At 47.9% G+C, this 22,674-nt stretch overlaps 1 protein-coding gene across 1 annotated transcript in view; it reads right to left on the bottom strand.

Annotated features, from left to right (window-relative positions):
- ATXN7 (ataxin 7) overlaps window positions 1–22,674 on the bottom strand; it is a 371,238-nt gene that overhangs the window by 68,604 nt on the left and 279,960 nt on the right. The window lies entirely within an intron of this gene.

The raw sequence follows: 22,674 nt of genomic DNA, 5'->3' as shown, positions 1-22,674 counted from the left end.
ACCTTCAGGTCCATCCAAGCTTTGTTTCCTATAAAACACCAAATATCTTGAAAGTTTGAAAGTACATGAACAAATACTTCAATTTTTCGGTTGAGCCTGCAGGCAGCGCACATGCGCTGTCGCTTATTGATGATCTGTTGTATCTTTAAAAATGTTTTTAAAAAAAAGGGGCTTTTAGCCTGCCCATTACTTACCATTTGTTGGCATCCTAAGCACTCTTCTTTGTTGCCTTCTAATTTGGCAGCACGTGCAATGTAGTCACTTCCTGGTCTTTGTGTGGAGCATTGACCAGGTACAGACAGATTAATTAGTGTCCGGCAGCTGTGATTGAGATACTATTCTTTTTTTCAGCATTTTTAAATAGCATGGCCAGAAGTGATTGGGGCACTTTAAATAAACACCAGTTAAATTACACAAATTCAAAATCAATTTTATTAAGGCAGTCGTGATTGCGGTATTCTTTTTTCCTTACTTTTAAATAGCGCAACCAGAAGATATTGAGGAGCTTTATGTAAGCACCAGTTACATTACACAAGTTCACATATAATTTTATTAAGGCTGGGAGATTAAGTGATTTGCTCAGAATCACAGGATGTTGATGCGAAGCAGAGACGCAAACCTGGTTCCTCAGTTCAGAAGTTGGCATCTTTGCCCTTAGCGTCGCATCCTTCTGCCCCCTCCTACCCATTCCTCCACTCAGGTTGGGCATAATGTTAAACGGAGCCAGAACAGGATCATTACATTGCTGTCTTTTTCTAGGAGTGACACTGCCCGGACGAATTTGTAGGAATGCCCTGTGTTTTCTTCTTCTTCTCTAATGTTCCAGCATGGCGCTCCGCTATTATCGGTTCCAAGGCATTTACCGTTTTTTCCCCCCATTAAAGCAAGCCAATTGAAGCTAGGCATCCCTCCCTTTCTTTCAATAGCTTCAACCAGACGCAAAAACAGTGCAGAGGAAGAGAAAACAACACCTAGAAAAGTTGTTAGCACAATACACAGGAGAAAACAGGAGAACGTAACAGCAACTTTTGAATTGGACATTTTTGTACCTCAGCGGTTACACTTCTTTTGGGGAACTTTGGCATTCTGGAACATCAACCTAAGGATACTTTTCAAACTATGCCTTGCAGGATGCATAAGTTGTTAGTCAACCCTTCTTTCATCAAGGCTCCTGGCATGCAATAATTGATGTGCTGTCTGTGGCCCTATTTTATTCAATTCTATGAGTGAAAAACATTCCTGTTATATACAAGCCCGTCTGCTTCTTTCCTTTACAATTTGTTCCCTCATGCCACTGCTGTCTGCGCTCCTACAGTTTTCTGTGATTGGTGTTTCAGTGTTTACTTTTGTCTCGCTCTATTCACAGCTGCCCTTTACATGAGCAGCAGTTACTGTACACAAGTTCACATTAATTTTCTTTTAGGCAGGGGGATAATAAGTGATTTGCCCAGAATCAGAGGATGTTGAGACGATGCAGAAACTTAAACCTGGTTCCTCGGTTCCAAAGTTGGCATCTTTGTCCATAGAGCAACGTCCTTTTTCTCCCACCCAACCACTCCTCCATTCAGGGTGGGCATAATGTATTTTGCCACGTTGCAAAGTAGTGTAGCTACTGTACCACATGCCTTAAAGTTCAAAAACAAAAAAAAGTTATGACGCGGCCATCGCTGACCGAGACATAGGTCTTATTTTGTTTTACTTTCAGGAATGTTGCACAGCAGCTGCGCTGCAGTGCAACATGGCTATAAAAACCTTGACAAAGCCAATATCTCTAGAATAGGCAAGATCTACTGGCTTTGCCAATGCTGATCCTTTTTAACAACTGCACTTGAACGCTTGAGCTGCAATTTCACCTACTAACTAGAGATTGAGGAGGGGTCCTTAAACTACATCTAAGCTTTGGCCTAAAAGCTAAATTTTAGTGAGGAAAAGATCTGCTGGCCAAGACAGTTTTCATAGCCAATCGTGTTTTCATATGGCATACTGGTTTGGCACTGGTCATATCAAGAATTGATCATGGATGTGCAACGCTATCAGGGCTCCCTAAGATATCAACAGCTCCCCTAAAAGTCTGTCTCAATGCAGCAACTAGGCTTAGAACGGTAACCAAAAAATACGACCACATCTCTCCACATCTGAAAGCGCTCAACTGGCTACCATACGAAGCAAGAATAGAGTTAAGAATAGAGATAAGAATAGAGATAAGAATTGCATGCATTACACACACGGCAATACACCGTACAGCAGTTATTCTCCCTGGAGTCCGACAAACGGTGGGGGCAGGATGTATTGGAAATCAAAGTCCATTGTCTTGGGTTACCCAGAAGAGAAGGTGGGGGATTTCGGGAACCACCCAGTCCGAGACCAACATCCTAGCAATAGTCCGTAGATACAGTATCGAACTGAATTAAGAGTAGGCTGCATTTAACAGACTCCACTAAAAACCAGAGCTTTCCAGGTCTTCTCCCCATTCATCATTTATCCCAAGATAATATGGACATATGTTTTGATGTTTACTTGTATGCATAGTCCTTGCAATTTGTTTAAGACCAATTATTTGTAGTTTGGCAGGCAAGTCGACAGACCAATCTTAAAAATAAATGTACACTGATGTATTAATTCTCAGTAAATCCCAAAAGGTGCAATTCTATATTGCCATCAATTTAGGAAATATGGCAGCTCTGTAGTTTACCTCTCCAGGAGCAGACAAGGGCAGGCAGACTATTGCTGAAAGCCATCTATATGTCAAACTCAACATATACTCTGTGTTTACTCTGGCATTGAAGGAATGTCTTGCCCTGACCCAACTTCTCTGATCAAGCAGAAAATCTAGGAGTCGGATCACTAAAAGACCAGGATATGCATTTAATATTCATGTGGACGGGGAAGTATATAGTGCATGTCCACCAATTTCATACTGTTTTTTAAGTGGGTAGGGTGTGTTAGGTTTCCTCTTTTACCACTGTCTGCAAAACATATCTGTAGCATGTATACATTCACATGAAAAACAGAATATTCACATGAACTACTATTTTTTGACGACTATGCAAACCTTCTCCCACAATCCATATCTACACCTGTACCCACAAAGTTTTTCTATTTTTTCACACTTTGATTTATGCAGAGACCAAAAAGATGGGTGTCCTTTTTAGCAAATCTTCATCTGTAATACAGTACAGATGGGTGTTGTCAACTGCCCATCTAGAAGCAGGGTTGATCTAAACTAGGTTCAAATTATTAGGCCCTCCTGCTGAGACAACACAATGTGGGAAAATTATCAAAAAGTAAGCATAAATACTTGCAGAAATCTTTCATCCTTTCTCCCTGTTATGGAATATCCAAGGTCACAGTGGGAGTATCAAAAACTCATGGCTCATCTCTCACCTACTAATCTGCCGTTTTTACATGGACGTGATGAGACCAGTGAACACTATGTAACAGACATGTAAATGTAATGTGTATTGCGACTTGACTTATATAGCGCACGTATCACCCGTAGGTATCAAGGCGCTTGCCTTGGGAACCCGTCCTGGCTTTTTCCCTGTGAGATAACCCCTACTGGGTATCCCCAGGGTGAAAGCCAAGCATCCCGCAGCGGGGTGGGCCGCCGTAGTGGAGATTAAGCAACTATTGCCCAGAGTTGCAGCGTGGGACCCCATGATTAGAATAGGCACCGAGGCGAGAATTATCGAGTCCGTGGACATTTTGGGCTCAGGACCCTGCCGCGTCGGGAATTGAACCCTGGTCCCGGGCCAGACATCTGCATCAGAGTCTGCCGCTCTAATCAGTGAGCCACACTCCTCCACATGCATAGCCATATAATATTAGCGTTTTCCCCTTCCCTATTTGAGATGCAAGATTGAGCAGAGTACATGGCGCTGTTGTTCATACCACTAATACAGCAGCAGCTGGTGATAGGAAGGATGAAGTTCTAAATTTACAGACAAGGGATGTTGGCCCTAGAAAAACGACTGTAGGTGCTAGCTAATTCTGACAACATTATTAAACTCTACTCCCTGCACCTGTGAAAGTCTATCCACTGACTCAAGGATATGTTGGTGGGGTAGTTGCTGTCCTCACTTTTTATTTTTTTTATTTTGAAGTTTTACATAGAGCAAACCAGACTCATCAGGGCAACACAGACATCGTAGATACAACAGCAGGAAGGAAATTGGATTTTTTTTTAAAGGGTATCAATGAGAGGATAGTACTAGTCCCAGATTAAGAATTTTAATCTAGCTGGATTAAGTTTTTTTTTTTTTGGGAGAACGGTATGCCCCCCACTAGAACAAGAGATGTTGATGGAAGAGAAGGATTTTTAAGTTCTCTATTGAAGGTCTTATGAGGGGAATTTTTCTGAATGGCAGGAGGACTGGAATTACAATATCTAGGAGCATTACCCGAGAGAGCTTGCTTCATAAAGCCAACTCTTTTGAATGCATGAGTTTCACGTCATAGACAGCCTGCATGTGAGAGAGAGCAGAAACTTCCAGAGATTATTGGTGTGTGTGCTAGATTAGGTGCTAGTTAACAGACACCTTGTGCATAACCTAGTGAACTTAACAGTGTGAGGTTGCTGTGGAGCCAATAGCTACACCTGTTGCCACACAGGAGCTGATGCGATGGTAAGTTCAAGGTCCAGTATGAAGGCTGGTGAAATTAAAAACGTAAGAAATCTGCTGTTCCATCAGAAAATCTCTCTCAAGATTTTTGCTGGGGTACACTTTCAACTACTGAGCACAAGGTCATAATGGTCAACCAGTATGTAGTGAAATGAAAGTGGTGCTTCTATGTTGGATTAATACGTGTAAACGGTTCAGACAAAGATTGCTATATAAATGCTATATACATACTTTCGTTGGGGGCTGTGCAGTGAAAGGCAGTAACAGAGGCTGGATTAAAGAACATATGTGAGATAATATTCGACTTGCGCAGGAACAACACTTTGAGCTTGGAACTTCATGGACGCCCCCTTAACAGTTTCAAAATCTCATACTATTTTTATGCAGACAATAACCAGCAGTACCAGCAAGACATCTAATGACATAAAATTCCTCGGTCTGACAATTGTGAATATAGAATGTTTGATGTCCCAGCATCACCTCAAACTGAATCCCTCGAAGACTAATTTCTTCTGATCATTCCTTCCAACAGATCTGCACCACTACAATCCATGTTAAGTGCTGCTAGCATCCTCAAATGTGTTGACCATGCAAAACCCTAGGTTTTCAACATGACAAAAAAACTCATCAATCCAACATAAATGACTTGGCCAAAACAGTGCAACTTCAAATCAAACTCCTAAGTAGAGTTAACCATCCCATCCAACTTCAGGATTTCAAACCGGTCTCCTTTCTTAGATAACTACATTTGGCTCCCCAAAAGGAATCCCTCCACTCTGCTGCTAGACTAGTGTCATGCTCAGGGTAACACGATCACATCATCTCAATATTGATTTCACTAAACTGGATATCAATTTAAGCAATACATATCCTGAAGCTGGCTTGCATTCCCACACCGGTCTTCAAAGACCCCATTCCGGGAAACTGTTGATCTGCAAGAGGTCAACGTATTATTCAAAACTGCAACATCCTCTTATTAGAAGTGCCCTCCTAGATGGAATAAAAAGAACACTCAAAAAAGTTTTCTCAAGATGTGTTTCCAGGTGGTGGAACATCGGTCCCTCACCTGTCAGACACAGCGCCTCACATGAGGTCTTCAAAGCAGAGTCAAAAACTCAACTCTTGGGGGCGTGGCCAAGATGGCTGCCTGAGAGGATGCGACTGAAGGGAGCTCCTCGCCCCAATCCCCCACAGACAGCGGTTGAAGCACTGATAACACCCCCATCAAGGCGGAAATGGCGATCCGCAGCGAGCGAGCCCCAGCAGCGACTTTTGCCGAGTCTACGGGCTCCGGCGATCGAGGCGCAGCTCCCTGAACGGCGACCACGGCCGCCCCCGGCCCGGGACGAGAACACGTCGGCCGGCCTGCTACAAGGAGGAGGCGGGCAGAGATCTGAGCTGCTAACGGCCGCACGCCTCACTGCAGCGTGGTGGCCCCCAGGGCAGGTCGGCACTCGGAGGGGCAAGAGTAACGGATCAACCGCCGCTAGCTCAAGCTAGCTCCAGAGAGCCCCCGGAGCACGAGGCAGCAGAGGGCGGCGGGGCGCACTGTCCGAGGCCCAGGCTTGGACCTTCCCAAAGGAGCCGGAGGTGTCGGGACGTAGAGGTGAGGAGCGTGCAGGCGGAGCTCGGGGAGCTGGGACTCGGGGGGGCGGGCAATCGAGCCCCCGGCGTTTGTCGGGCCTACTCCCGCCGGAGACCAGGGGCCGCACCGCAGCACAGTGGGAACGGCCGAGCTACGAGTCTGGCTGCCGGAGAATAGCACCAAGGGTCGGCCGGCAGCACTGTGGTGAAGGGGCACCCAGTGTGCATCCTCGGGGGGGCACCTATCGAGCCTCCGGCGCACAGTGACGAGGTACTCTGGCCCAGTAAGCAAGGAGCAGGGCCGGGAGGCGCAGAATCGGCCGATACCCTGGGCCGCAGCGCACGCAGGAGGTGACTGATGAAGTCCAGCCCCGAAGAGCGGAGTTCGAGCACCCGGTGGGAGCCTTCCTCTGCTCAGCACAGCAGTTCCCCCCCCAGGTGGGCTCTACACCGAGCGGCCTACGCCAGTAGGCGAGTTAAGGGGCGGCCATTACAGCGAGCCGGAGGCGTGGGGCCACGACATTGGGGGTCTGCCATCTGGCCCTCAGGGCGCCCAGGGGGACCCCGAGAAGCAGTCGAGAGCTGGACTTTGGGGTATAAAGCACAGACCAGAGTAGAGGCAATCGAGCCCACAGAATCCACCCACAAGCCCGCACGCAGTGAGCCAGAGGCCCTGACACGAGGCCACGCTAGCGTGCCCGGCGGGAGAGACAACGAGCCTAGAACCCTGAGCTCAACATATCGCCTCGCTCATGGGACCGTCATTGGACCACAGAATTGATAAGAGACTCTACAGACGCAGGGGGTGCCACCTGAAGAGAGGGGAGTGGCACATGTCCTCCGCAAATCGCAGGGGGGGGCGCACCATCCACAAAATGTTGGCTAAAGGGACTCCCAAGGGGGACAAGAGCCCCGACAAACCGTCGCCATCGAGCCAGCCGAAAGACAGAGGGGGACGAGGGAGAAGCTCCAGCAACGAAATCATTTATGGAGGCCCTGTTCGCATCTCTTCGGGAGGATATTCAAACCCTCCGGCACGACATGGCAGGAGGCTACAAAGAGCTGCGCCACCACATAGACGAAATAGGGGAAAGAGTGGCGGCGGTTGAAAACGCAGAACAAGCTAGGAGTGAGGAGGTAAAGCATCTGCAGCAAGAAATCATCAGGCTCCACGAACAACAAACAGACCTCCAGGCTCACGCGGAGGACCTTGAGAATCGTTCCAGACGGAATAACATAAGGGTGCGTAATGTGCCATCCAAAGCGGAGGGGGGAGACGTCACGGCATACCTACAGGACCTGTTCCGTGAGGTACTAGGGGAGAGCGAGGACTTCGAGATCCGAATCGACAGGGCCCACAGGGTGGGCCTAGCACGCAAGTCACCGCCCCCCCCCCCCCAGATATCCTGGCCTTCTTGCCAGACTATCCCCTCAAGGAGCGCATCTTGAAGGCAGCACGTCAAAAACAGCCCCTCCGTTTCAGGGATCAGGTAATAGAACTTTTCCAGGACCTGTTCATGATCACTCTACAGATGAAAGGGCGTTCAAGGTGGCAACCACCTTCCTACGGGACCCATGGGGTCCCATACTCCTGGGGTCACCCCTTCAGACTGGTTTTCAAATGGAATGGGGCACTCCAACTCAGGTCCTTGAGAGACACATGCACCGTACTAGGCATTCCTGAGGATGGGGGGCGCCAGATGATGGCTCCGAACACCAGCCCACCCAGTCACGGTCTCCACAATCACAGAGACGGATGGAAGAAAGTGAGGAACCGACGCACGCCCAGGAAAGGGTTCAAGCCGGATCCCGAGACCGTGGCAAACGAGCACGCAGCAGCGATACAGGAGGTCACCAAGGACACAAATGCCGGACAGTGAGACGACATGAGCAGGGGTGTTTGATCGCATTGTAGCAGTTATGCCGTGGGGGGGCGGGACGGGGGGCTCCAGGTCCGCCACAGTCACGCTTGCCCTTAACCAGACACTATACCACAGGCCTGGACTGTCGTTGAATAGGCCATGGACAATGTTAACCAGTTGGGGTTTTACTGTTGGGGTTCGGGGTGGGGGGGGGGGGGGGGGGGAGGGGTGGGAGGGCTTAGGACAGGGGGTTCGGTGTGTTCGATTCAATCAGGTGACAAGCATAGGTGGCTCCGGACCGAGACATGAGCGGACAGGGCACGCACTGCCTTATGGCTGACGAACCCATCCGGGTCCTCACCCTCAACGTAAAAGGGCTCAATAATCCAGTCAAGAGGAGGGCGGTCCTCTCATTCCTTGAGCACTTTGGGTCCGAAATCTGTCTGTTACAAGAGACACATTTATTAGCGAAAGACTGGCACCGCATGAAAGCTAGGGCCTTCCCCCATCAATTTTACTCCGCTACCACCGAGAAAAAAAGGTAGGGGTGGCCCTCTTAATAGCCAGACACCTCAAGGGACGGGTGGGGGGCAAAGTGGCGGAAATCAAAGGTAGACTCTTGGCCCACACTATTCACATAGGTAACCTGACGCTCGCAGTTGGATCTATTTATGCACCCAACACCAAACAAGAGGCCTTCCTTAAGGGAACGCTATCGGATGTACTGGCCGGGGATGCAAGACATCTTGATAGGAGGGGACATAAATCTGGTCATGGATAACGAGGTGGACAGATCGGGGCGGAGATTTGGAGACTCGGGGGCACTATCCATAGCGGGAAAGCAATGGCTGACTGACAGAGGGCTCGTAGACGAATGGCGAGAGATGCACCACACTGCCCCGGGGTACACTTTCTATTCACACGTGCACCGCACATACGCCAGGATTGACCACTTTTTGGGCTCCGCGGACCTGACCCCTATGATACGGGACGTGGACATCACCCCAGCGGCACTGTCTGACCATGAAGCGGTGGTCCTTCAATTGACGGTTCCACGCATATCTCCACACAGGGGTAGGTGGAGACTTAGAGAAAACCTACTTTCCCGCAAAGGGGTTACGCAGCAACTATCCCAGAGTATTACTGATTACTTAGGTCGAAACGACACGGGGGAGGTGGCCCAGTCGACAGTTTGGGGGGCGCTTAAAGCGGTTCTTCGAGGCGAAATAATGGCGATCGCAGCGGCGGATAATAGAGAACGGAAGGAGAGGCGCCAGGGGTTAGAGGAGCAAGTACTAGAACTGGAGAGGGTTCATCGTCGCATGGGAGCCCCCAGAATATGGCGCAAGTTGAAGGCGGCCAGGGCACAACTTGCGAGCCTGGATCTGGACAGGGCGGAATATGCAGCACTCTGCCTCCGTCATACGTACTATGTAGGGGGGGACAAGACCGGCCTTCTGTTGGCCAGCAAGCTTAAAGCAAAGACTGTCCGCTCCAAAATTCCAGTCATCCGCGAGGAGGGAGGGGACGACGTCCAGGAAGACGACCACATTGCGGAAGCATTCAGAGCCTTCTATGCACAGCTCTACGCGGCGGACCCGGCCTTAGATAGCGAGGCGGGAAAGGCATACTTAGAGACCGTGGAGGTCACTGCTGTCAACAAGGCGAGCGCCCTGGCATTAGATGCCCCTATACGCCTGGAAGAGGTGATTTCAGCAATTGCCAGACTCAAACCGCGACAAGCCCCGGGCCCAGATGGCTTCTATAAAACATTTTGCCCCCTCCTGGCGCCTATACTAACAAAATTATTCAACTCCTTCGAGGGCCCAGGCTCGATCCCACAGGAGATGTTGGAGGCCGAAGTCATCGTCCTGCCGAAACCAGGCAAAGACCCGACTTTATGTGCAGCATACAGGCCGATCTCGCTCCTCAACTTAGATCTGAAGTTATTCACAGGCATCCTAGCCGCAAGACTGGGCCCATGCCTGCCAGGCATAATAGAGCCAGACCAGGCAGGCTTTGTGCCCACCCGACAGAGTGCGGACAACACTAAACGCCTAATGCACGTTATTGACAAGGCACACTTCAACGCTTCGGATGCGGCCTTGCTGTCGGTCGACACCGACAGGGTTGACTGGAGGTATTTGGACAACACGCTGGAAAAATTCGGCATGGGAGACAGGTTCCGGGCCTGGGTGGCCAGTTGCTATGCGTCACCCCGGGCGTCACTCAAGGTCAACGGGGTCAGCTTCAGACCGTTTGACATCCGACGGGGCACGCGGCAGGGCTGCCCGCTCTCGCCGCTGCGGTTCGCCCTCTCTATCGAACCATTCGCCCAACGCGTTCATGACAACAAGGACATCACGGGCGAAAAGTTCGGGGGGGGGGAGAGCAGACCGTAAGTCTATACGCGGACGACATACTAGTCGCGGTGGACAACCCCAGGGTTTCGATACCAGCATTCCTGTCGGAGATGGACAGGTTTGGAGAAGTGTCAGGCTTCAAAATGAACGTAGGGAAATCCGCTGTTCTCCCACTAGGTAGCAACACCCGTCAAGCCAACAGGGTGACGTTGCACATTGAGGGGCTGGCAGTTTGAACAACACTACAATACCTAGGGATTGAACTGACACCCGCGACGGCCCAGACAGTCGAATTAAACTACACAAAACTCCTGACGCGCATCCAAAGTGACATCTCGAGATGGAGACAACAACCGCTCTCGTGGCTGGGCCGTGTGGCGGCCGTCAAGATGTCCCTCTTGCCGAAGGTACTGTACCTGTTCCAGACCATCCCCGCCACCCCTCCGTGGGTGTGCTTAAGAAGTTGCAAGACACTTTGCAACACTACGTTTGGGCTGGTAAACGCCCTCGACTACGACGCGATTTGGTCACACGGGTGACGGCTGAGGGGGGGGGGCTAGGAGTGCCTGACTTACGGCGCTATTTTCAATCCAATAAACAAAACAGAGATGCCAATACTGATAAACTCGTTAATCACTATCTTTCAATGTACTTCCTTAACATGAAACCAGATTCAAGAAAGGGAATTTGGCTATTTAATAGCTTTTTATTATAAAGTTTCTTTTGTACATTTTTCAAAATCAATACATAGTACAATAACACTCATTTCAAATACAAATGAACAATGGAGTTACTAAACATACATTCAAGCAGTCATTCAAAGAACCACACATATCACAAACGACCAAAAGCAATTCATACATTTAAACCAGAGGAAAAAGGATTAAATGAAATGCAATAAGACAACAAAAAAATTAAAGAAGAGAAGAAAAGAAAATAACACCCGGATACCCAAGTAGACTATAAATGGCCCAGCCATTTATAGTCTACTTGGGTATCCGGGTGTTCCAAATAATTCAACCTGGGACTCATTCCTGTGTACATTACCTGGCAATAGAAATTGTTAATGAATTACAAAGAAAATGTTTGATACATAGGAATGTACTGCTTTGATTGGTATCTCATTCCTATCGAAAAACTTTTGTAGGCTTTGGCTTTCTTTTATTTTCTTTTCTTTTCTTCTCTTCTTTAATTTTTTTGTTGTTCCCTTTCTTGAATCTGGTTTCATGTTAAGGAAGTACATTGAAAGATAGTGATTAACGAGTTTATCAGTATTGGCATCTCTGTTTTGTTTATTGAATTGTAGGCTCAGCCTTACTGAATAGAGCCAACCCCCAGTTGTTTGCTATTGCTATTTTCAATCGGCACAGCTACGATATCTCTTAGAATGGTCCCGACCTCTTTCCGAAAAGCACTGGCTATTTCAGGACAGGGCTATGGCAGGCATGCCTCTCTGGAAAGTCCCTTTCCTGGCGAGACCGGACAGACCGGCTTACCTCAAGAAATCACCCATCACCAGGACGCTTCTCCAGGTGTGGGACGCAACGGCGGTCCCAAAGGGCCTGACGTCCTTTCCATCACCAATGACGCCTCTGCTGGACAACTCGGTGTTCCCTCCGGGGATGTCTCCGGGTTCCTTGCCCCAATGGCGACAGACTGAATGCCGCTCCGCGGGTCATTTATTTGACCTACAACGCTTCTTGGCATGGGACACGGTAAAAGAGGATTACGCAATTGATAGACCACAACGCTACCAGTACTTTCAACTCAGGCACTGGCTCACTCACAAAGATGTCGCACCACAGGCCAGCCATCCCCTCACTCCATATGAGAGATGGCTTATCACTTAAACCTCAGACTCACGGTCAATCACGGAACTATATAAATTGCTATTCCTGCCGCTGCCCACGACAAGGTCAGCCGGTCAGAAGCGATAGGAGAGGGAACTGGGACGCACGCTTTCAGACAAAGAATGGCACAACATCTATTTCAGGGCCCACCACACTGCTAGAAACACAGCCAGCAATGAATCGGCGGTGAAAGTGGCCTACTATTAGCATTTGACACCGGAACGCCTGCATCAGGGTAACCCACGTAGAGACCCCACATGCTGGAGGGGATGCGGGCACACAGGGACCATGCTACACATACTCTGGGACTGTGTGGTGGTACAAGAGTACTGGGAAGGGGTGCTTAAGGACGTGGACACCTACTTTGAGACTGATATCCCCCGCTTCCCAGCATATGCGATCCTAGGGCTCCCAACAGACTCACGTTCCCGCTCAAATCAATAAAGGGGAGACAGATGGGATTGGCGTTAGGAGCAGCAACTCAACACATCCTCTCATTGTGGGGCACGTCGAGAAAACCTACGCCCTCCGGGTGGTTGCACAGACTGTGGTACATCATGGGGATGGAGAGGATACAGGCGTCGCTCACGCAAACGTCTGACACCTTCAAAGAAATATGGCAGCCCTTAATTTCCCTGCTGTCCCAGGAATTTAATGAGCTTACATGCCCTAAATACCTAAGGGTCCTAAAGTTAGCGGATGAATTTCACGACACGACAACTAAGGTGGACCGCAAGGTCTAGAACAGGTCCTAATAGTCATCTCCTGACACTGCAACGGAACACACCGAGGGGAGGGGGAGGAGGACTGGGGGGCGCCATGGGAAGGGGACAGTTGGGGTGAGGGAGGGTCCTAGGGGAGGTTTGCATACAGGGGTTCTAGCTTGCATTGAGGGGTCAGGTTCCCACCTTACGAGCTTACATGGACACATGACATCCCTCCCAGATGCTAGTTGGTCTGGGAGACAGGAGGCACCTGCGATGACACGCCTACGCAACGCTCAGTTTGTCCAAATGCTGTACTGTATTGCTTTGCTGAACTCAATAAAAATATATTTGATCAAAAAAACTCAACTCTTCCAACAAGGCCTCCTAAATAGTCCCATTATCTTCTTGCTTCTGTCAGCTCTCAGCCCAATTTCAGACTAAAGAGCAAAGACATCACCTCCATATTAGTTCTTACCCATTACTTGGGCTGAACTTGAGAGCAATACTACAATCAACCAATCTTTGGGACACTATCTCTGTCTTTGGACGCATCTGGTACATATTTCGTTATTGTCTAAAGATCTGCCAATTGAATGGTCCAGTGATGGCCACGGTGAGATTCTCATAATGGGTCATTCTAATCCTATACTATACAAAATTCACTATATTTGGCTGGTTGTTCGATATTTTCTGTAATATGACTATGTGATGCTCATCTTGTACCACATTTTATACATAGTTGTATATCATACAATTTTATTTGCCAACTCTCTACAATATATTTCACTTTTGTGAGTGACGGGGGGGGGGGGGTTGTTCTGTAATACTCTGCACTACGTAAAACACACAGACAACAATTGGGCTTTAGTCTGCTTAATTAAAAAAAAACATTCACATGAAGAAAAAAAAAAACACTTTGCATAGTATAATCATACTTTTTCCAGTCTTCAATTCCTGCTAAATCCGTATATAGATGCTCCACTGTAATATCTACCAGGGATTTTCAGCCCTTCATGCTCACACAACCTTTCAGAAATTTAGATGGTAGTTTTCTACTTGCATTTTAGATACAGCTATTTCCCAACATGCAGTGCTATTTTGATACTTTCCAGACCCCAAGCTCTTCCTTCTTACAACTGTTTTGATGAATGACATATGGTGGAGAAATCCAGTAAGCCACCATGAAACATGCAATGCTGGATACTCAACCGGCAGTCTTTCTCATCATAACTGGATGTCTGTACCATCTTCAAATCATCAAATGCTTTCTTTTGACAAAGGATAGAAGGAATATGCTACTTACCGGTATGCATCTGTTCTTGGCATGTAGGGCTGCTGACATTCATATCTTAGCATAGATCGCCGCCTAGTGTTGGGTCCGTATGATTGCACCTTGTTGTCCTGGAAGAGTCTTCGAAGTATCACGGGATAGGTGACTCCTCCCCTGGACTACAGTGCGCATGGGCATCTTCTCCATCCTTAGATTGTTTTTCGCCATTGTGGCAAAGATGGAGTATAGAAAAGTAAGAGATGTCCATGCAAATGTATGTAGAAAAGTACTGCAGCTGTGAGGCACCGGGGAGGAGGGTGGGCGATATGAATGTCAGCAGCCCTACATGCCAAGAACAGATGCATACTCGTAAGTAGCATATTCCGTTCGAGGCATGTGGGCTGCTGAATTTATATCTTAGCATAGACTGTATAGCAGTATCTCTTCTAGCGGTGGTCACCTGTACCAGCTGCAGCAGTTTGGAAAAGAGTTTTAAGGACAGCCTGGCCCACTGCCGCTTGCTGCTTTGATTTATTTATTTATTTATTTGCTTATATAGTACAGGACTCGACCCCCGAAGGGGTACCTCCGCGCTTGTGCTGCAGCTAAGATGTCTAGCTAAGGTCCATAGGCTGTACTGTATTTTAGGGTACCGAGAACAGGTGTGTTCTAAGTGATTTCTTAAAGGTCTGAAAGTTGGTATTTTGTCTCATAGTGAAAGGGAGCGAGTTCCAGAGTATAGGGCCCTTGTAGGATAGAGCTCGACCTCCCTGTCTAACCTTCCTAATCTTGGGGACCTGAAGCAGCAGTTGATTACTGGAGCGTAGAGAGCGTCCAGGACTGTAAAGGTTGAATTTATCTGCTAAATATTTAGGGTCTGAGCCAAAGAGACACTTATGTATTGTACAGCAGACCTTGAACTTAACACGTTGCCGAACAGGCAACCAGTGGAGTTTGTTCAAGAGAGGGCGTGAGGGAGATCTGGCCGGGGCGTTAAGGACCAATCTTGCCGCGCTGTTCTGGGCCACTTGTAGTCTGCTGAGCTTTTCCTCATTTGCTGAAATAAAGAGGCCATTACAGTAGTCTAGTCTACTGACCACAAGGGTCTGGACCAGGGTCTTTCTGTAGCTGTCGGGCAGGAACGGGAACACACGCCTTAAGAGTCCGATAACCCGAAAGCAGGACATAGTTACCTGGTTAGCATGTTCTTTTAGCAATAATGCCTGATCTAACCGCACTCCAAGATTCTTCACTGCATGTTTGGGGCAGGGTACCGGCCCCAGATCCAGTGGCCACCACTCAGGAGACCACAGGAGGGGAGCCTCCCCGAACAGCATGACCTCAGTTTTGCCCACGTTACATTGGAGGCAATTAGAGGCCATCCAATCAGACACCGCTCTCATACCTTCAGCAAAGAATGTTTTAATTGCGGGTGTGAGGGTCTGAAAAGGGAACAAAAGCTGGGTGTCGTCGGCATACGACACCGGGGTGAATCCATGCACTCTCACAATGTCAGCCAAGGGGCTACATACACATTAAAAAGTGTAGGGCTTAGGCATGAGCCTTGTGGCACTCCCTAGGTGATCTTTATGGAGATGGAATGAAAGGAGCCCAATCTGACGCCTTGTGAGCAGCCCGCGAGAAAACTCGCCAGGACAGGGCGAGCCTCCAATCCCCACCTTCCATAGACGACCGAGAAGAATATCATGTGACACCGTGTCAAAGGAGGCGGATAAATATAACAGCACCAGAATCATAGAGCCCCCAGTGCCATCCTGATGTTGTCGGTCACGGAGAGGAGGGCAGATTCGGTGCTGTAGTTAGGTCTAAACCAAGATTGAGAATAGTCTAGACCTTCCACTGCCTCGATGTATTTAGACAGATGGGTGTTCACATGTTTCTCGGTGATCTTGCTGAGGTATGGCAGAAGGGAGATGGGGCGGAGGTTAGAAAAGTCCGTCCAAGGCAACGCCGCGTTCTTCCGGATAGGATTCACGACTGCTTTCTTCCACTCTAGAGGCACCTGTCCTCCTTGAGGGAGAGATTTATTACGGACCGAATTTCTGGCCCGAGCAAGGTGCTCAATGAGGCAACCATTTTAGCAGGTAAAAAATCATCATGGGACCCTGTTTTAATTTGGCTGATGAGGGAGGTGAGATCAGAGTCGTTAACTTCAGGAAACTTCATTAGTGAACTATCATCATATGTCGGTGAAGGGGGGCGGGGGGTGTTGATAGTATTACTTCTGAGTTCGGTGGCCTTCGTGATTTTTTCATAAATCAGCTCTATTCTGTTCTAAAAAAACAGACAGATGTCATCGCAGAGGGATTGCGAGAAATCATCAGGGCTCTCACAAGCCACTGGTTTTACAAAGGTCTGTAAAATCTTATACAGTTCCTTGGATGAGTTACCTGCTTCGGCTAACTACAGAGTAAGACAGTTCCTCCTAGCTAGCCTTATATTTTTATGGTAGCTGGTCTGAGCATTTAGATACGCTTTCTTACTACCCTCACTGCGTGATTTCCTCCATATTTTCTCCAGTTTCTCTATTCTGAGTTGTTCTGTGTACCATACCTCTTGTTTTGAACTGGGGTACTGTTTGTGTAGTTTCAAAGGGGCCAGCATATTAACCCCTTCCATGCTGATGACGAACCCCAGCCGTCACGCTCCACGGTGCTCGTGTGCTGATGACGGCTGGGGTTCGTCACGGCCCCGCCCTGTTCTTTTGTTTACCGCACAGCGGCGGAATTGGCCCAGCATGGAAGGGGTTAAGTGCCTCTACAAGAGAGTTATTGAACTTAAATATTGCGGACTCCACATTGTCTGTTGCTAAAATGATAGGTTTCTTCCACACCCTCTGTAGCTCCTCTGCTGTTACCTTATGCCATTGGCGGCGCCAAACAGGCGGGGAGGAAGCTTTTGAAGGGGCTTATCCACAGTAGTGTTTAGTGAAAGTGTGTATGGTAGACCATGTAGCTGCCTTACATATCTCTTCTAGGGGAATGTTTCCCAGGAATGACATGGATGCCCCCATTTTACGTGTTGAATATGCTTTTGGGGGAACTGTTAGAGTGCGTTTAGCTTTTTGGTAGCATATCTGAATGCATTTAACTATCCATCTGGCTATTCCTGATTTTGAGATGGGATTCCCTTTATGTTGTGGTGCAAAAGCAACGAATAGTTGCTTTGTTTTCCTGAATGATTTGGTTCTGTCAACGTAATATAGCAGAGCCCTTTTTACATCTAGCGTGTGTAGGGCTCTCTCAGCCACTGACTGTGGGTTTTGGAAGAAAACTGGCAATTCTATGGACTGATTGATATGGAAAGTGGATATTACTTTTGGCATAAACCTAGGGTTAGTACGAAGCACTACCTTATTGTTATGTATTTGCATGAAAGGTTCTTGAATGGTTAATGTTTGTAGCTCACTTACTCTCCTGAGTGAGGTAATGGCAATTAAAAATGGCACCTTCAGAGTTAGAAATTGTAATTCACATGAATGTAGTGGTTCATTCGGGGGTCCCATAAGTCTGGTAAGTACTATATTTAAGTTCCAGACTGGTGAAGGTGGGTGCTTTGGAGGGATTATCCTTTTAAGTCGTTCCATAAAAGCTTTGATTGGGGGTACTTTAAACAAAAACCTGTGTTGTCTATTTTGGAGGTAAGCTGCAATAGCAGCAAGATGTAGTCTTATAGAAGAGTATGCCAAATTGCATCTTTGAAGATGCAATAGGTAACAGATAATGTTTTGGATGGAAGCATCTAATGGGTTGATTTGGTTATTTTTGCAATAAATTACAAATCTCTTCCATTTAGCTGCATAGTATGCTCTAGTAGTTGGACGTCTTGCCTCCTTGATAATGTTCATGCAATCAGGAGGCAAATTAAGGTACCCAAACTCTAAGACGTCAGGAGCCAGATCGCTAGGTTCATCTGATTGGCATCTGGGTGCCTGATTTCTCCATGGTTCTGAGTTAAAAGATGTGGCAAGAGGCGCAGTCTTCGGTGGGGAACTACTGAAAGTTCTAGAAACGTTGTGTACCATGGTTGTCTTGCCCATGTGGGAGCAACCAGGATCATTGTGAGTGACTGCTGACGTAGTTTGCGTGCCACCAGCGGAATCAGTGGGGCTGGTGGAAAAGCGTACGCAAATCTGCCTGACCAGTTCATCCATATCGCATTGCCCTGTGACAACGGATGTGGGAACCTGGCGGCAAAGTACTGCCATTTTGAGTTTTCGTTTGTGACAAACAGGTCTATCTCTGGAAGCCCCCATTGCTGAAAGAATGGTTTGAGAACCTGAGGGTGAATCTCCCATTCGTGTAGCTGTTGGCTGTGCCTGCTTAACAGATCTGCTACTTGATTGTCTTTCCCCGGCAGGTGTTCTGCTAGGAGAAAGATGTTCTTTGGATAGGTGAGATAACTGTGGAGAGTGTGTCCCTCCCTGCTTCTGTATGTAATACATGGCTGTCATGTTTCCGTCCGGATCAACACAGTCTTGTTGTACAAGTACTTCTGAAAAGCTTTCAGTGCTAGAAATACTGCGAGCAACTCTAAGTGGTTGATGTGCAGTGTTTTCAGTTTGATTGTCCAGATCCCTTGAACTGTGAATTGAAGTAGGTGGGCTCCCCAACCTGTCAGTGATGCGTCCGCTGTTAGTACTACTTGTGGAACCGGCTCTTGGAACAGTCGCCCCTTGGAAAGGTTTTGTGGGTTCCACCACTGCAGAGAGTTGTAAGCGCTACTGTCCACCAACACTAGGTCTTTTAATTCTCCCAGAGCTTGGTTCCACTGCCTTGTCAGGCATTCTTGCAGTGGACGCATTTGAAGGCGGGAATGAGGGACAATGAATATACAGGAGGCCATCATGCCTATGAGCTGCATGAACACTCGAGCTGGTAATGAGTGTTGTGGCTGAAACTTTTGAATGAGAGTCTGCATATTGGGTATCCTGGCTAGATTTGGATATGCTTTTGCTACTGAAGTATCTATTGTGGCTCCCAGATATTATTGTATGTGGGAGGGCTGTAGATGTGATTTTGGGTAATTTATGGAAAACCCTAGACTGTGCAGCAGCTGGAGTGTTTGAGACGTATGGCTTGCACACTGTGCGTACGAGTTGGCCTTTATGAGCCAGTCGTCGAGGTATGGAAACACGTGGATGTGTTGCCTTCTGAGGTGTGCTGCTACAACTGCTAGGCATTTTGTGAAAACTCTTGGGGCCGTAGTTACCCCGAACGGGAGAACTTTGAATTGATAATGTTGCCCTTCTATTGTGAACCTGAGGTATTTTCTGTGAGCTGAATGAATAGGTATGTGAAAGTATGCGTCTTTGAGGTCTAATGTAGCAAGGAAGTCGTTTTGCTGGAGTAACGGGAGTACTGGCTGTAGAGTGATCATATGGAAATGCTCTGAGAGTATGTATTGATTTAGCGGTCTGAGGTCTAGAATGGGTCTGAGGGACCCATCCTTCTTGGGAATTAGGAAGTATAGAGAGTATACTCCCATCCCTTGATGTTGAAAAGGGACTGGCTCTACGGCTCCCTTTTCTAGCATGGACGCGACCTCTTGTTGTAACAGTGTGATGTGTTCTTTGGACATAGGACGATGTTTGGGTGGTATGTTGGGTGGAGTAGAAGTAAGTTCCAGGCAGTAACCATACTGGATAATTTGTCTCACCCACCTGTCTGTGGTAATGGCATTCCAGCCTGGTAGGAATTGTTTTATTCTGCCTCCGACCGGTGTTGGGTGGTCCGGAGAGAGTGTGATAAAGTCACTGTTTGGTGGCAGTGGAGGCTCTGGTGTTATTGCCTCCACGTCCCCTGCCCTTGTTATTGTTATTGATTCCCCTATAAACCCCTCTGTTGGAGCCTTTATTAAAGGTACTCTGGGTGTTACTTTTGAATGTAAAGGAAGCCTGTGATGTGTTGCCTCTTGCGGAGCCTCTGTAAGAGGAGCGACAAAAGGAACCTCTGTGTTGTTGAAACTGAAGTGCGCCCATAGACTTAGCAGTTTCAGTATCTTTTTTCATTTTGTCTAAGATTGAGTCTACTGCTGGACCAAACAGGAAATCTGGGTTAACTGGTTGGTTGAGGATTGTGGACTGCACCTCGTTCTTAAAACTAGAGATGCGTAACCACGCATACCTGCGTAGTAATACACTAGTATTAATGGATCTTGCTGCTGTAACAGCTGCGTCAAGCGCACATTTAATGGAAGCATTAGTTATAAATTTGCCTTCCTGAATGAGGTAGTTAGCTTTAGCTTTAAAAAGGTTCAGGTAAGTGTTGCAGCAGACCTTTAAGTTCATCGTAGTGCGCTCTATCATAGCGTGCTAATAAAGCCTGTGTGTTTGCAATCCTCCATGAATTTGCAGCTTGTGAGGCCACCCTTTTACCTGAGGCTTCTAGGATCTTAGACTCCTTTTCTGGAGGGGGAGCATCTCCTGTTGTTTGTGAGTTGGCTCGCTTTCGGGCGTTTGCCACTACTAGTGAGTCTAAAGGCAATTGGGATTTGATATAGGCAGGGTCGGAAGGGGCCGCCTTATATTTTTTCTCTATTCTGGGATTGAGTATGCGCACTCTGGCTGGATCTTTGAATATGTCTGGTGCATGTTTGAGTACCCTTTTTAACATAGGTATTGTCCTGACATTTTTCTCAGAAGTAGGAAAGGTGTCAAATTAAAAAGTCCTCTTCTATGGGGTCAGTGTGCATGTCCACATTGTGATATTTTGCTGCCCTATCTAGCAATTGGTTCAAAAGAATGGTGTAGTCAGTAGGCGACGGTTTTGTAGGGTATGTGGAGGTGTCTGGGGATGAGCTGTCGATTATATGGATCGTTTTGGTCATCCCATGGGTTATTTTGTGCATCAGGATCTTGTGCATCCGGATCCTGTGGCTCATGAAAATCGTTATGAGGATCTACCCCCATGTTCTCTTCCTCATCATACTGTGAGTGTGTAGGAGAGTAAGGCACAAAAGGCATATTAGGGTAGAGAGGAGGAGGGGTGAAAGGTCTAGAGGGGGATGTCCCGAAGTCTTTTTTCTTTGGAGGAACAGGGGAAGGAGTGTCCGTGTCCAATGGTCTCTTTTTCCGATGGTAAACTGTAACCTTTCCTGTTTCAGGGTTTATGTACAGTTTAGATTGTTCCTCACAAACTGGATCAGGATGGAAGAGTTCTTACTAAACTGTCCGGGGCCTTGGTGCCGATGTTTTTGGCTTGGTGACTAGTCCATGACTTTTCGGCTCGAGAGCCTTAGGTCGTGGAGCCGTGTCTGGTTCGACTGTTGCTTTAGGGTCGTAGGACTTTTTCGGTTTCACGATTTTGTCCTTGTCGACGTTCTTTAATACTTTAACAGTCTTTTTTTGGTTCTGCGACCTTTTTTGGATCGACAACCTGTTTCGGATCGACCGGAGTGTTTGGTTCGATACGTTGGTCTTGTTTTTTGTGGTCGACTACCTCTTTCGGCTTGATGTTTTTGTTCGAGTCGACGGCTTTTTTCGTGTCGACGGGCTTTTTCTTCGGGTCGAGTATCTTCTTCGGATCAACGACCTTCTGTGGCTTAGAACTCTTTTTCGGTTCTAGAGCTTTCGGTTCTATAGCTTTCTTGCGTTGGCCGACCTTCTTTTGGGTCGACAACCTTCTTTGGTTCGATGCCCTTCGGTTTGACAACCTTTTTCGGGTCGACAACCTTTTTGGGGAGAGTGTTACTCGGGCCGGGTGTATCGAAAGGCTTTGTCTTGGGCTTCGGAGCAGAGCCGGAAGGCGAGGCTTCTGAAGTAACTTGTCGATCTCAGCTAAGGCCTTTAGGTGATGAGTCGACCGGAGCCTTTTCTTTTGGAATAAGCGGGGTTGGGGGCTGAGTACTCACTTTTTGCCCCGGCGTGATCCGGTCATCGGAGTCCGACTGGTCCTCAACGGTGACGATTTCCAGATCCGAGCCTGCCGCTTCCGGGAGGTCGTCTTCGAAGATGTTCTCCGGTTCCGGTGCTTGCCGCTGCATCTCTTGCCTAGCGGCCCGTCGATTCCGGATGGTTTTCTTCTAACGGAATTGGGCACACGCTAAGCAAGTTTGTTCGTTGTGGTCTGGTGATAGACACCTGTTACATACTGTATGTTTGTCAGTATGCTGGAATTTGGCGTGGCATTGTGGGCACCTTTTGAACGGACTCCTTTCCATCGACAGCAATCCCACGTGGCGTCGAAAAGGCCCAACAGCCCGCGTAGACGACCACCGGATCGAGATGGAAAGTTAAAACGAGTCGAGGGGTACCGAACAAGAACAATACCGTCGAGATAGAAGGCCTTTTGGCCTTAGAAAGTAAGTTGGTTTCGATTCCGAAGTTGGAGTAGAGGAATAACATCCGAACCCAATGGCGGAAAAAAACAATCTGTGGATGGAGAAGATGCCCATG

Source organism: Lissotriton helveticus, chromosome 9 (genome assembly GCF_964261635.1).
Source record: "Lissotriton helveticus chromosome 9, aLisHel1.1, whole genome shotgun sequence".
Taxonomy (NCBI): Eukaryota; Metazoa; Chordata; class Amphibia; order Caudata; family Salamandridae; genus Lissotriton; species Lissotriton helveticus.
This window is presented reverse-complemented; position numbering and strand designations above follow the sequence as displayed.